Raw genomic sequence first — 15,988 nt, 5'->3', positions numbered from 1 at the left:
AAAAAAGGTCCTGAAACCAAAATATTTAACAACCTCTGCCCTAGAATAGTAAAAAAGGAAAGTATTTTCCTTTAAAATATGTTAAAATGCAAAGTAATTTATTTGCATTTTGTCCTTCACTATTTTGATTTCTTCTTTTTTTAAATCTGTTCACATTTCTACTTTTTCAGCTAATGTTGGCCATTTAAATTTTCTTAAGTAATCTTTTTTTTTTTTTTTTTTTTAGGATTCAAATCCTATTTGTAGAGAATTTCAGTAGTAGCTAAAATGTCTTCTGAAATCTCTTCTGGATTTGTAATTGTCTGCTTTTTATTCCTGATGTTTGCTTTCTCTCCTTTTTCTTAGACCTCATAAAAGTTTGCCTATATTATTTACTACCTTTTTCAAGAATCAGCTTTTTTGATTATTGATTATCTGCTATTTTTTAGTTTTTTAGTCTTCTATTTTATGATATTTTATTACTTTGTTATTTTCTTGTAACTTTTTTTTTAAGATTTTATTTTTAAGTAATCTCTACACTCAACATAGGGCTCAAATTTATAGCCCTGAGAATTAAGAGTCACACGTTTTATGGATTGAGCCAGGTAGGCATATTTGAAAGAGTTTGGTTTTGTATAGAATTCCAAGTTCAAAATTATTTTCCTTCAGAACTTTTACTTTTTTATTTTTTAAAAATCATTTATTTATTTATTTAGAGAGAAGGGGAGGGGCAGAGAGAAGGAGAGAGAGAAAATCCCAAGCAGGCTCCACACTATCTATCAGCATGGAGCCAATATGGGGCTCAAATTCACAAACTGTTAGGTTATGACCTAAGCCAAAACCAAGCTGGCTGCTCAACCGACTGAGCCATCCCAGTGCCCCCTTTCCTTCAGAACTTTTAAATATACTTTGTTTTACTTTTATATCCACTCTTTCCAAATGGAGGTGTGTGGTATCAATCTAATTCTTTGTAAGTAATTTGTACTCCCAACTTCCTTCACCAGTTGTTTTTAAGGATTTTTCTCTTTATCCTTGGTGTTCTAAGATTTTACCAGGCTAACTCAAGTTCCTGTGTTCTCACTTTCCAACTAAAGGCAGAAATGAAATCTCTGTTATTTGCCTTTTCCAGAAAATGAGTTAATCTGTCTTCTGTCTTTTCCTGCTCTTTTCATCCCTTATCTCAGAATTTGTAGCACCCTGGGAACCACTCCCACCTTTTCTAGCATTCAGTCTCTTTGAGCAGTTTGCTTTCTTGCCTTTTATATTCTTCAAGTTTCCAGTCCGTTGAAGGTATCCCTTCTTGTTTTCTAGCATGATTATGGATTTCTTTTCTGTCATTTCGAAGGTTTGGATTAGGAGGAAAAGGAGGCTGCAACGTGTATTAATTTGCCATGTTACGCCAGAAGCTTTGCATTGTTTTCCTAGCTTTAAGATCTTGGGCAAATTGTTTAATCTCTCTGAGATTCAGTTCCACATTAAAAACAAACAAACCTGTTTTATAATACTGCCTACTAAAAGTTTATTTTAAGGCTTAGAGTATATCTTAAATGCCTAGTACAGTATATGGTATAGAGTAGATGTGTAATTGTACCTTTATCACTATAATATTAAATGCCTAGTACATTGCATGGCAGAGAGTAGAAGTGCAATATATAGTGCCCACATTGCTACAATAAATCTAATGCGTTGTCTGTGTGCAGTAACTATATCATCATTAATCATTAGTCATCTGAAATTTTCTTGTTCTGTCTCCATCCTACTTTGTGTTTGACAGTCATAATTTTGGTAGCCTGGCTTTTTTTTTTTTTTTTTTTTTTTTTGGCTTTTTAATAGAATCTTGATCTTCATGTTGGGTTGTAGCCATTAGCTAAGGGCCATTATGTTGGAAAAATTCCATAAAGAAGGCAATAATAACCATAATTATATTTTTGAATTATTTTTTTTTATTGTGTACAGTCTTACTGCACTCTTTTCACTCATTTTTTTAAACCGACAACTGACAGTTTCTGATTAGAAGACAGTAAAAGCTTTACTTCCAAATTTGCTTTTAAATAACAAAATTAACTTTTTATTTTTCCAAAACTGTACACATCTTCCTCATCTATTGACAGCCTTTGATACTGCCTATTCCAACTTTACTATAAAAAATTATTAACAATTTTTTTTCCTTTATTTTCTTGTTGTGTTTCAGTGTGTATAGTGAGACAAAAAGTAATAATCCCTCATCTCATTCTTGGATTTATCAAAAGCTGAAAATAAAATAGATCAGATCATTTTCTGGAACAAAATTACTTTATTAGTTTAGTAATAATTTGAGGTTACTTTAAAGATAAGAAGCAGCATTTGGGAGGAGATTCATTTCCTGCCTTTGGGCATTATCTGTAAGAACTACATCTTCAGTGTCAAGAGACTGTGTATGTATAACTGAACTCTAATAAAGTCTGTACTGGGGATGCTGCACACCTGACTTGGTCATTGTGATTATATATTAGGTGCCAAACTGTTGCTTGTCTTTTGAAAAAAAAAAAAAAAAAAAACATTGCCAAATGTATTTCATTAAAATTTGCCCTGTGGGGAGGACTACAAGACCTTTGTTGATTATAAGTGTGCTAGTTATTTCCAACATAGTTAATGGTGTTCTTTTGGAAAATAAGCTTGAGTTTCTCTTTTCTTTCTTTCTTTCTTTCGTTTTTAAAAATGTTTTTATTTTTGAGAGAGAGAGACAGAGTGCAAGTGGGGGAGGGCCAGAGAGAGAGAGAGAGATGCAAAATCCAAAGTAGGCTGTCTCCAGGCAACAGCTGTCAACACAGAGCCCGATGCAGGGCTCTAACGAACTGTGAGATTATGACCTGACCCGAAGTCAGATGCTTAACCAACCAGGCACACCAATAAGTTTGTGTTTCTAAACGGAATAAAATGTAGTTTTCCTTTTATTGGTAAATTAAGTTAATAATTGGAAGCGGTCATTAATTATAGTAAATATGTTTTAACTAGATCTCACAAAGTTTTTCACAACTCTTTTTGACTGATGACAACATAGAATATTGACTGGTAGGAACCTCTGGTTGCTGATACCTGACTCTTAGTGCTTAGGACTGAGAAATAGTACCTCCTGGAGTATAAGACCCAAATAAAGGAGATGATTCAGAGTATGGGTTCTAGGTTGGTTAATTTACATGTGAAAGATATATTCCTGGGTGAACCCTTCACTCTCTCTCAACAAATGGCCAACCCTGGGAGAGACAGTTTCTCTGCCAGGTTGCAAATGCCAGAGCATCAAGAATACAGAAAATAAGAAAATATAGTTAATGTAATTGGCCTTGTGGTGGATGGATGCCAAATAGACAAATACAGAATCTAAGAAAACAAAATAGCTATCTATTCTTTCCTTGTTACCGTCTAGTTTAGAAATCAGAATGATGTTAGCCATATAAAACACGTTAGATATTTCCCTCTTTGTATTCTATTATCTGTAACAAATTGTAGAAAATAGGGATTATTTGCTCCTTGAAAATTGGGGGGAATTCAGCTTGTATAACTGTCAGGGATTACAGCTCTTTGGGAGAGGATGTCTTTGTGGTTATTGGTCTATTCAGGTTCTTTAACCATTTAAGAAAGTATATCCATTCTGCTTAGATTTTCAGATTTATTAACATAAATATTATAATCTCATATGACAGTGTAAACATAGTAATATCATAATAGTACTTTTAAATCTTTCATTTATCACACTTGCATCCCTTTTCACTTTTCTTGATTAATCTTGCCAGAAGTTTGTCATATTAATCTTTTCAAAGAACCGGCATTTGATTTTATTCATTTTTTTTAATTAAAAATTTTTTTTTAATGTTTAATTATTGAGAGACAGACAGAGCATGAGCGTGGGAGGGGCAGAGAGAGGGGGAGACACAGAATCTGAAGTAGGCTCCAGGCTCTGAGCTGTCATTACAGAGCCTTACACAGCTCAAACTCACAAATCACGAGATCATGACCTGAGCTGAAGTCAGATGGTTAACTGACTGAGCCACCCAGGCGCCCCTGATTTTATTCATCTTTTGCATTTTGTTGATTTATACTCTATTTGATTCCTGCCCATATCTTTGTTTCCTGTGGTGTTTTTTTTTTTTTGTTTTTTTTTTTTTAGTTCTTCTATGATCTTTTTCAACTTGAGTTCTTCTGTGATCTTTTTCAACTTGAACTTTAATCTTTCTTATATAAGCATATAAATGTATTTGATTTTTTTGAGTATTCTGTCTCACAGATTCTGTCATTTAGTGTTTTTGTACTTTTTAAAAAATTATTTTGTAATTTCCTTTATAATTTCTTTGTTAACCTGAGGATTTAGAGCTATGGCTTTTGAGTTTCTAGACATATGGGTGGAGGTTTTGTTTTGTTTTGTTTTTTAATGTTTGTTGCTGGGTTTTGTTTTGTTTTTAATACAGATTTTTAGTTTTTTTGTTAGGACCAAAGAACATACATTATATAATGTTTGTTTGGAGGGGAAGTTGTTGACTTTGTGGTCAGCACATAGTTGGTTTTTGCAAATGCTTCTTGTGTCTTTGAAAACCATGTGTACTTTCCACAGTATGTAGGTTTTATATATATTTGTTAGTTTGAGCTTACTTGTATTTTCTGTAATTAATCTTTTCCTATTGATCTATTAGTTTCAGAGAAGAGTAAGTTAAAATTGCCATCTAAAATTGTTGATGTCCCTATACTTGTGAGAGTTGTTGCTTTGTGTATATATGTGTATTTCTAACATTATTGCGATAAAACTCACATGCCATAAAGTTCACTGGTTGTTAATATATTCACAGGGTGCAGTCATTATTATTACCTAATTTTAGAATATTTTTGTCACCCCCAAAGAAACTTGTCTGTTAGCAGTCACTCCCCGTTGCCCCTTTCCCCAGATCCTGGAAATCACTGATTGCCTTTCTGTCTCCTACTCAATGGGTTTACCTATTCTGAACATTTCAAGTAAGTGGAGTCATATAATATGTGGCCTTTTATAGTCACAAAACATGGCTTCTTTCACATAACATAATGCTTTCAGAGTTTATCTGTGTTGTAGCACATGTCAGTACTTCATTCCTTCCTGTGGCCAAATAATATTTTGTTGTTGGATATATATTATTGTATTTTGTTTATCCATTCATCAGTTGATGGGCATTTGCGTTGTTTCCACTTTTTGGTTATTAAGAATAATGCTGCTGGGCGCGTGGGTGGCTCAGTCAGTTAGGGGCCAACTTTGGCTCAGGTCATGATCTCACAGTTCATGAGTTTGAGCCCCACATCTCTGTGCTGACAGCTCACAGCCTGGAACTTGTTTCAGATTCTGTGTCTCCCTGTCTCTGCCCCTCCCCCTTTTCCCATTGAATAGATTGAATTTTCTTTTCATAGTTTGGAAAGTTACACATTTCACTTTTTTTTTTTTCTTTAAATGTTTATTTTTGAGAGAGAAAGCATGGGGGAGGGGCAGGTGCCCCTGTTCTGTTCCTTTTTTAAAAAAATAATAAGTTTTACCAAATTATTTGTTGACTTTCATGTATGTCACAACATCATTCTTGTTGGAAATAGTTCCTTTAATGAGTATTTTCAAAGAGGGCCTTTAATACAGGAAATCTTCTAAGACTTCGTGTGCCTGAGGTCTTTACTTTTGATGATAGTTTATCTGTATATAAACTTTTTGGTTCAAAAGTCTATCAACATTTAAAAATTATTCCACACAGCAACTTTGTGTTGCTGATGAGATATCTGATGTCATTTTGATCTTATTCCTCTATAAGTGAACTCTACCTTGTTAGAAGCGCTTTTAGAATTTTCTTTTTGTCTTTGATTCTGTTAATATTTCATTGTATGTATCAAAGTGTTATTTATGTATGTCTGTATGTTTTACTTATACATAAATGTCAGTTTAACATTTTTTAATTCTAGAAAATTCTTGGTCATTCATGTATTCCTGTTTAATTTATACATCTTTTTTAAAATCTATTTTTATTTTTTGAGCAAGAGCAAGAGGGGGAGGGGTAGAGGGAGAGAATCTTCCTTTTTAAATGTTTATTTTGTGAGAGAGATCATGACCTGAACTGAAGTCAGATGGTTAACCGGCTGAGCCACCCAGGCATCCCTTGTTTCTTTTTTAAAAAACTATTTATACTTCATGTTACCCATATCCTCTCATTTCTGAGGCTATGTATTAGGGTCATTTAAAATTTATATTCTGGGGCCACCTGGGTGACTCAGTCAGTTAAGCATCCAACTCTTGATTTTAGCTCAGGTCATGATCCCATAGTCATGGGATCAAGCCCTGTGTCAGGCTCCACGCTGGGCATGGGGCCTGCTTGGGATCCTCTCATCCCCTGCGCTCTCTAAAATTAAAAAAATATATATATTCTGGGGTGCCTGGGTGGCTCATCAGTTAAGCATCTGACTTCACCTCAGGTCATGATATCACAGTTTTTGAGGTTGAGCCCTGTGTCAGGCTATGTGCTGACAGCTCAGCCTGGAGCCTGCTATGGATTCTGTGTCTCCCTCTCTCTGCCCCTCCCCTGCTTGCATATTCATTCTCTCTCTCTCTCTCTCTCCCCCCCTCAAAAATAAATAAACATTTAAAAAAATAAATTCTGTCTGGGTCATTAACTTTTTTTTAATGTATGTACAATTTTTTGTACTTTTTTAATGTTTATTTTGAGCAAGAGAGAGCATGAGTGGGGGATAGCAGCGAGCCTGATGCCGTGCTTTAACCCACAAGCTGAGAAATCATGACCTGAGCTGAAGTCAGTTGCTTAATGGACTGAGCCATCTAGGTGCCCCTATATTTTGTTTTTAATCTTTAAAAAGGTTTTAATTGTCCTTATACTTCTTTAATGCTTGAATTTTTTTGTTTTCTTTTCTTCTCCATGAACACATTTTCCATTGAGATTTTCAGCTACATTAAGTTAACTGGTATTGTTTGAGAGGAGTGGTAAGGTTGTCAGGAGGAAGGAAGAAGAACCTCAGGACAGAGAGCCCTACAGTGTTCGTCTGGACTTGCCGTTTGTATCATCTACCTAGTAACTATATCCCTCAGGGTAGTAACTCCATCAGAGAGTTGCTCTTTATCAAGACCAAGCTCCCAAGGAAGTTTGTTCAGCAAACAGAGATCAGGTCTGCTGCCCCAGGCAAACTGGAGTACTACCCTGACATTACCTCAGAGCAATTGCTTTTTTTTACCTGAGGAGACTGGAGAGAGACATTTCTGAAAAGCTGTCCCATCATCCAGCCCCATCCCCCAAAGTTGTTCAGCTCTGGGTTGCTACTTTTCCCTCCCTTTGTCCCGATAAGCCAGCATTTGTTTCCCAGGGATTTTTCAGTTTTTTGTTTGTTTGTTTTGTTATTTTTTTGGTTTTTTCTTATCTTCAGTCTCTCACTTGTAGAACAACTTCAAAGGAGGGAGCTTGGCTTAGTATCTTACCAAGAACTGTAAGCTGAGTATGACTAATTTAAAAAATTATGTATGTTTGACTTTTGATTACATGAGTTTTTTGTGTTTTTTTTTTTGCCACAAATTTTTCTAATTATCATTTCCAATTATTTAAGCTTTTACTGGTTGTTTTCCATTTAGGGATCACATATTTTCTTGACAGTGGGAAAGGAAAAAAGAGATGTCCTGAGCAATGAAAGGAAACTGGTTTAGGAATATTAAGTGATAATTCAGAAAGTGGATAATGTAGGGGCACCTGGGTGGCTCAGTCGGCTAAGCGTCCAACTTTGGTTCAAGTCATGAGCTCACGGTTCGTGGGTTCTGCACTGACAGTGCAGATCCTGCTTGGGATTCTCTCTCTCTCTGACTCTTCCTCCCTTGTGGCATTCTCTCTCAAAATAAACTTAAAATATATATTAAAAATTTTTTTAATTGAAAAAAGTAGGTGGATAATATAGATTTCAGTGCACATTTTTTTTTTTTTTTTGATGGTTTTCTTGTTCAAAACTTTTAAGTATCATTTAAGCATGTGATGTGTAGAAGACATAATACTGGGTGTTACTGATAAAAGTTTGAATAAGATAAGATCTCTGCTTTCAAGCAGCTTTTTTTTTTTAATACTTTATGAAAGTGAATTTATATATAATTCAAGTTAAAACTAAAATATCTTCACTTCTGAGAGAAGTTAAAATTTCAGAAGCTACTAAGGGTGTTTTGTTGGGATTAGGGCCATTTCTCTTTGAGCAACCAGGAGTGAAAGCCAGATGGAGCAGCCATCCTTACTTTGAGGAGAATTTTTTTTTGCGGGCTCCTATTTTTTGTGCACAGCTACACTGCTTTTGTTCATTCTGCACTCTACTTGACTATCACCCATTTTTAGCTACACACTCTCTAGCTCCACCTGATTTGGGCCACCCTGCTTTCTGTTCTTAAAATCAGTCTCATATCTTAGTGTTTTTAAGCATTCCAGGAATGATTTGCTTCGTATACTTGGACCGTGTTCCTTAGCTTGTCTCTGTCAGTCTGTTCATCTGTTGCATTATAATTTGCTTCTGCTACTAGATTCCTGCCTTTGAATTTGCTCTGTACCTGTCCTCGTATGTACTTGGTTTGACATATTTTGGCTCTTGGCTTTATTTTTAAATATGTTCTTCTGTTCTTCCTGAGGTAATTCATTGAGGTGTTCTTTTCTAAAACACTGTTCAGTCCTGTCACTGGTTCAAATCCTCTCTTCTTCCAAATTTTTGAATTGTAATACCACAGCTCATTTTATTAAAATTGTTACTATTATTTAATTTTTTATTTAAAATTACCCACCATGAAAGATAAATAAACATAAAACTACGCACCACAGGTAAAAATAGTCTATAGTTTTTTTGTGTATGGCCTGATGTTATTTTACTTTTTAAAAACAGCTTTTTTGAGGGGTGCCTGGGTGGCTCAGTTGGTTAAATTTCCAACTTTGGCTTGGGTCATGATATTGCAGTTTGTGAGTGAGTTCAAGCCCTGCGTCAGGCTCTGTTGACAGCTCAAAGCTTGGAGCCTGTTTCAGATTATGTGTCTCCCTCTCTCTCTGCCCCTCCCCTGCTTGCACTCTCTCTCTTTCTCTCTCTAAGACAAATCAACATTTTAAAAAGCTTTATTGAGGTAAAATTGATATATACATGCACCTATTTACAGTGTACAGTTTGCTAAGTATAAGTAAATATCATGAAACTATCACTGCAGTAAAGGTAATGAACATACCCATCACACCCCAGAATTTTCTCATGTCCCTTTGTAGTTCCTCCTTCTTGCCCCTTCCCATCCCCTCTCCAGCCCCTGGCAACTACTGATCTGATTTCTGTAACTATAATTTTCATTTTGAGGAATTTATTTAAATGGAATCATGCACTATGTACTGTGGTTGAGGGGTGTGGATGGCTTCTTTCAGCATAATTACTTTGAGGTTAATTCACACTGTGTGTTTTAGTAGTCCACTCTTTTTTCTTGCTGAGTAATATTCTATTCTATAAATACATGATAGCTTATCTGTTCACCTGTTGATCATTTGGATTGTTTCCCATTTTTGGCTGTTAAAAGTAAAATGGCTGTGAACATTTGTGTATGAGTCTTTGTATGGATATATACTTTTATTTCTCTTGGATGAATACCTAGGCATGGAGTAGCTGGGTTGCATGTTAGGTGTATGTGTAACTCTTTAAGAAGCTGCTAAATTCTTCTCCAAAGTTGGTGCACCATTTTTTATTTCAACTATTGATATATGAGAGTCTTAGTTGCTCTAAGTCATTTGTATAGACATACTGTCATTTTACCTTTTAATAAAACATTTTCTTCTCTTAATGTTCTGCAACTTGTATTTACCTTTAAATGTTTAATAAGGCCTGGAATGTATTTTGGTGTTTGTTATAAAGAATGAGGTGAGGTAAGAAAACAGTTTTAATTTTTCCTTCAGAAGGCTGGACAGTTGTCTCCACATAATTTTATTAAATAATGTGTATCATATTTCCACTCATTTAAAACTTGCCTTCCTAAGGAATTGTTTCAAATGAATACATTTCTAGGTTCTTTGCCTATTCTTTAAAATCTAAATGTATAGATACTAGAGAATAACGTAGAATAAATAAGTTCTCCATTTATGATGTGATAAAGCATTTTAAGGAGGTAAAATTGAGGATCATGTCCTGTATAGGAGGTATAATTGAGTTCTCAATGGAGAACTATTATGTAAGTTTAAAAAAAAAAAATGTACATTCATATCTTTTTTGGATAAGGAGTTTAACTTTTCATTTTGTAACCATTCTAAACACACTGCTCTGGATGAAATGATCATCCAGACATATGACAACATATGTGTCATTTTATCTCTGATTACTGTTTCTGCAGTTTCCTAGCTTAGAAACTTTAATACAAGTTTGACCCTGTTTTCTGCATTCATTCTGTCCATCTATTTCCAAGTTGTTTATATTTTGGACCTAGCTTATCCCATTTATCTGTTCCCATGTGCCATAGTCTTATAACTTCTCTGCCCCTAGTCTAACTTCGTATTATCCATATTACATTGATTCCAGATAATTTTTCTAAATGACTTTTCATTAAGTTAAAAAAATTTAAAAATTCTTTTTTGTCTTTGCATCGCTCTTACAGTTCTTGTTTTTATGATATAGTCTGAGTCCAATTTTAGCCCTTAGCACCCATGCAGAAGTCATTTGCTATAATCATGTTGATCTCTTCATTCTTTCTTGCTATGTTTATGTCATGATATATCTTTATAGGGTTTCCTTTATATAATACAACCTTTTTTTTCTATGTTACCCATCTTTCTAAATTTGTCTTAGGCTTTCCTCCTCCATAGATTCTTCTTTGACTCTCTCAGACCGTGATTTCCCCTCCTCTGAATTCTTAATACTGGTAGTATTTTTTCCATTCACTGTATTCCATCCATGCCCACTTCTTTGGACATGTTAGCCATGCTTTTGCTTTTTCTCAATGCCTGAAAAGCTGTTCTCTAGATCTCATTATGACTTGTTTTCTTAACTTTACAGGTCTTGATTCAAATGGCACCTTCTCATTGAAACCTTCCTTGAGTGTCCTATTTTAAATTCAGTCCTCTCATTAGTCTCTGTACCTTTCTTTGATTGTTTTTCTGCATAGAGTGCAATATGTCTGACATAAATTTTACTAGTCTGTTATTGTTCCTTATAAGTTCATTGAGGACAGGGGCTTTATTTTATTGTTTTTCCATCAGTACCTTGAATAGTGCCTTGCACGTGGTATGTGTTCAGAAAGTACTTCAGTGAATGAATAAATGCTGTTAGGTTGGTGTTAATTGTTCTTTAGTTACATAAAAGTATTGTTTAGTTGTCTCCTTAACTAGACAAGAAGTTCTCTGAAGCCTAGAGTGTACTCTCAATTCTCTCTTTGGCATAGAGTGACCTAGCAACATTAAGTACTTACTGAAGGTGTAGAATTAGAAACTGACCACACAAAGGCAGATGGCACTTTATATTCCACAACTGGTGGATACTAAGCATAATTAACTTTAAGTTCTGAGTAGGATCTTAAAGTTGCTTTTGTTACTTAATAAATTAGAATAACTTCTGGTTTCATAATAATTATAGTCACTCCTGGTTACATAAAAAATACATATTCCTTTAGACCATTTAGAAATATATAAAAATATGGACAGTATAAAATGTTCACAAAAATAAAGTAATGGGAATTTACACACTGTAAGTGGAAGCTTGAATTGGTTAGACCACTTTGGAGAACAATTTGTCAGCATTTAGTGAAATTGAAGATCCATGCCCTACAACATGCTCTACATGGTAGCAGTTCTCCTAAATGGTTACACATGTGTATCAGGACACATGGACAACAATGTTCATAGCTGCTTTCTTTGAAGGGGGTGGGAAATAACCCAAATGTTCATCAGCAGGAGAATGTATAAAAAGCCCTACAACATGCTCTACATGGTAGCAGTTCTCCTAAATGGTTACACATGTGTATCAGGACACATGGACAACAATGTTCATAGCTGCTTTCTTTGAAGGGGGTGGGAAATAACCCAAATGTTCATCAGCAGGAGAATGTATAAAAGTTCGATCATGCAAAATCAGCATCATTTAGAGATATGCTGAAAGGGAGGTAAACTATTACCCTACTATCATAGAGTCTCTGGACACAAGACAGATTAACAGGAGAAAAGCAAAGTTCACAAGAAAAATGAAGACCCAAAGAAGTGATTAGGCCTAAGTGCTTATATACTAGGTTGAACAAAGTAGAAGTTGTAGGAAAGTAACCAAAATAAGTGGGTAGACTAAAGGAAGATAGTTATTTTAACAAGATATGTTTATGTAGATGTCTCTTGACCTTGACTCCCCATCTTGGGTGATAAGTGTGCTTCTTCTTCCTAGTACAGAGAAGGCACCTTTCACATGGGAATTTTATCTCCTGCTTTTAGGAAGAAAAAGGAAGGTCATAGTGTCCTTGCATTGGCTGTTTTTCAAGTGTCTTCAACTCAAAATAATCAATATGCCAAAGCAGCATATTTTGGGGTGGCCTTGTCCTGAGCTCCTTAAATACATATGTAGCAAAACTAACAAAAAGCAAGGAGATGATATAAAAATTTAGGGTGGAAAGGGTGGGAAATGAGATTAGGAAAGGATATATAATGACTTTACTGATAATGTTCCATTTCTTAGGCTGGGTAATAAATTCACAGATGTGTTATTTTTTGCACATAATGATTTTTCTTAATTTTTAAAGGTAGTGTTGTCATGTATAGGGAAAGTTGACAGAGTATAGGAGGTTTAAAAAGAGAAGAGACCTGAATATAGTTGGTAGAGAAAGAAGAGAGACTTGATAAGTGAAAAAGGAGAAGTGGTAAATAGCATGAGGGCTCAGTTACAATTGGAAGCTAAGAAATTATATTTTCTAGGAATGCTTGGTTGCCTTACTGTAGACAGCAGATGGTTGCATGCATTCAAGATTTGTGATTATCAAGTAGGTGCAGAAGATGGGCAGTGTTGCAAGGGAGTTAAGATTATTGGCAAGAGTAAACTTCAAAAACAAAGAAGGGGCATCTGGGTGGCTCAGTTGGTTAAGTATCTGACTCTTGGTTTTGGCTCAGGTCATAATCTCATCGTTCATGAGTTTGAGCCCTGCATCAGGCTCTGTGCTGACAGTGTGGATTTTGCTTGGGATTCTCTCTCCCTCTCTCTGACCCTTCCATGGCTCTCTCATTCTCTCAAAATAAATAAATAAACTTAAAAAAAAAAAAAGAAAATAGAAAAATCAAGGAATTAAGGGCATCCATAAGATCAAAGAAAAGATACAGTGGAAATAAATGAGCAAGAGAGCTATCTATTTTATTGAAATCTGAAACATTGTAAGTTGCACTTTTATGTATCATTAAGAAAACACCACCAATTAAACTATGATAGTCTTCCTCATGAGTTAGAGTTCTAACTATATATTTAGTATGCAATATAATATTGAAAGAGTTCTTTTAGTCTTAATCAGATGTAAATCTTTATCTTCGCTTACTCTTATATAAAAAGCAAAATGTGAATTAAAATAATTGGTTAAGGAATCTCTAAAACTTCTTCAGATCTAGGGTTTTTTGGTTTTTTCTTAATGGTAGTGAATTGTCATTTTGTTCAGATTTTCCATGGAATGAATGTGAGTGAGTCATCATCAGTCTTTTTTGAACTTACTTTTTCACTCAGACTCCTTGATGACTATTTTTCCAGATTTATCACTCTTTCTGACTTAGTGGTCGTAAAGAGGGTGTTTGGAGATGGTGAAGAAGGCCTGTTAAATAATAATCCCAAGTGGGAGTCCAAAGTAAATTATCTCTACCTAATTGCATAATTTTAAGAAATGCTACATCACCAACACTTGATGGTACTCATTCTGAAGGTTTTGATGCTGACACTTTTAATATTCACACATATGTAGGCAATACCAAGTATATTAAGAATACCTTTTGGTCAGTAGCAATTAGATGATGCCACTGATTACAAGGTGTATCCCAATTTCAGAGATGTAACAATGCGAAATAATGTACATCTTATATTCAGTGAAATTTGGTCGAAGAATAGTGGTTGTTGTCGGGTTGGTTTTCCAGATTTACAGTTTCAAATCAGAGCTTCAGCAGTCGCAGATAATGACAAGAGTGACCATGATAGGGTGACTAAGTAGAGAGGAAACGAAACCATCATTACTGGAGCTGAGGAAAACAAGGTCAGGTCAGGGTGTTGTATGGAGGATGGCATGATGTAGAGTAGAGAGGAAAACTGAAATCAAGATGTCAGAGATAGTAAGTAATAAAAGTTCACAAATCGAGAGAAGAAAAGGATAAAGGTAACAGTCATATGGCATGAAGTTCAAAGGAGTAGGGGTTTTACCCGTAGCGTATGACACAGTGTTTTCCTAATTTGAAGAATGTGAGCCATGAACAGCCTCAGAAGAAAGGGGATTATTAGGGAAAAGCTGGTTTCAATCAAGGAATTTAAAGTTCATCAAAGGGAATGAGGATGTGGGGATTGTTGGACTTCATGAGAAGGTTTTAATCAAGGTAAAAGACACAAGAAACAGTGTGGCCACAGTATGAGAGGGGATGATTATTAGAGCAGAGCTTCTTGAGTAGTGAACGTGGACTGATACGGGTAAAGCATTAAAGTTTGCGCATACCATTAAATGTTGTTGAAACCAAATCTTTAAGTGTCTGCAGAGCTGTTGAAGGATATACAACTTAACTGATCTTCTGATGTTGAAAGTTAGGTTGCATCAAGGTTTTCACAAGTGTGAGTAGATACCCCATTATATAATACAGTGAATATCCTAGCACCTAAATCTTTTTGTACATCTTTTGTTTTTTTTCTTTTTATCCATAGAATGAACTTCTGAAAATGGAATTACTGGGTCAAAAGAAATAGATATTTTTTCAGGCTTTTAATAGATTTTGCCAAATTGGGAACTATTTCACATTTTCACAATGTGGGAGTATATATTTGCTTTTGCCAACATTGGATGATAAAATGTTTAAAATCTCTTATTAATTTGATGATAAAAGTTAATGTTTTCATTTTTATCTCCTTAGTTATTGATAAGATTGAACTTTTTTCATATAGCTAATGGTCATTCATATTTTCTCTTTTATAAATTTTCTGTTGATAGCCATATCCATGTTTTCCGTCAGAGCTTATGTAATAAAAATTTTGTCTATTTTTTACATCTCTTAAATAGGCTTTTGTACTTACAAAAGAGTTATATGAATGTGGACAAATAAAGCTCATAATAGAGATTGCAGAGTTGTAGGCCCTTTATTAAATGATCTCAAGTTTAAAAAACAAATGGCGCACCTGGGTGGCTCAGTTGGTTAAGCATCTGACTTCGGCTCAGGGCATGATCTTGCAATTTGTGAGTTCGAGCCCCACAGTGGGCTCTGTGCTGACAGCCCAGAGCCTGGAGCCTGCTTGAGATTCTGTGTCTCCCTCTATCTCTGCCTCTCCCCCACTCATGCTCTGTCTCTGTCTCTCACTAATAAATAAATGTTAAAAAAAGAAAACATAGTTTAAAAAATGAAGAACAGGAAGTTTTCATTTCTAAGTTTTCAGAGCACAATTTTCAATTGTAGCGATAAGCCACTTGAAGAAGGATTGATTCTTGGGGCACCTGGGTGGCTCAGTCAGTTGGGCATCCGACTTTGGCTCAGGTCACAATCGCGCAGTTCGAGAGTTCCAGCCCCACTTCGCACTCTGTGCTGACAGCTCAGAGCCTGGAGCCTGCTTCACATTCTGTGTCTCCCTCTCTCTCTGCTCCTCCCTGCTCACACGCTCTCTCTCAAAAATAAATGAACATTTAAAAAAAATGTGTTTAAAAAGAAGGATTGATTCTTGAACTGTTTTTTCTTTAGCTGAGAACTATTTTGGATAAGTGGATAGGTAAACCTCTTATTTCATAAAGAAGTCCATATGTGATTTTTTAATTGTGATTTATTACTTATGGAAAAATAGATTGATTTCTCCCCCCAAAAAA

The 15,988-nt window shown here is 35.1% G+C and overlaps 1 protein-coding gene and 1 non-coding gene across 4 annotated transcripts in view; one reads left to right on the top strand and one right to left on the bottom strand.

Moving 5' to 3' along the window:
- The window catches only part of NSRP1 (nuclear speckle splicing regulatory protein 1), a 60,279-nt gene that overhangs the window by 23,254 nt on the left and 21,037 nt on the right, over window positions 1-15,988 (top strand). The window contains exon 3 of one of the 3 annotated variants that reach the window (XM_060647825.3): window positions 4,893-4,959. The exons of the other annotated variants lie outside the window; for them this stretch is intronic. The gene's annotated coding sequence lies outside the window, so the exon portion shown is untranslated. The remainder of the gene's footprint in view (window positions 1-4,892; window positions 4,960-15,988) is intronic. 3 annotated transcript variants of the gene reach the window in all.
- On the bottom strand, window positions 13,561-13,649 carry LOC132688658 (small nucleolar RNA SNORD116). The gene has a single exon (XR_009614639.2). It is a non-coding gene; the product is annotated as a small nucleolar RNA SNORD116 (small nucleolar RNA).

The sequence above is a fragment of the Panthera onca genome, chromosome E1 (genome assembly GCF_046562875.1).
Source record: "Panthera onca isolate mPanOnc1 chromosome E1, mPanOnc1 haplotype 2, whole genome shotgun sequence".
NCBI classification, from domain to species: Eukaryota; Metazoa; Chordata; class Mammalia; order Carnivora; family Felidae; genus Panthera; species Panthera onca.
The sequence above is the reverse complement of the archived record's forward strand: the minus strand, read 5'-3'. Positions and strand labels throughout refer to the sequence as shown.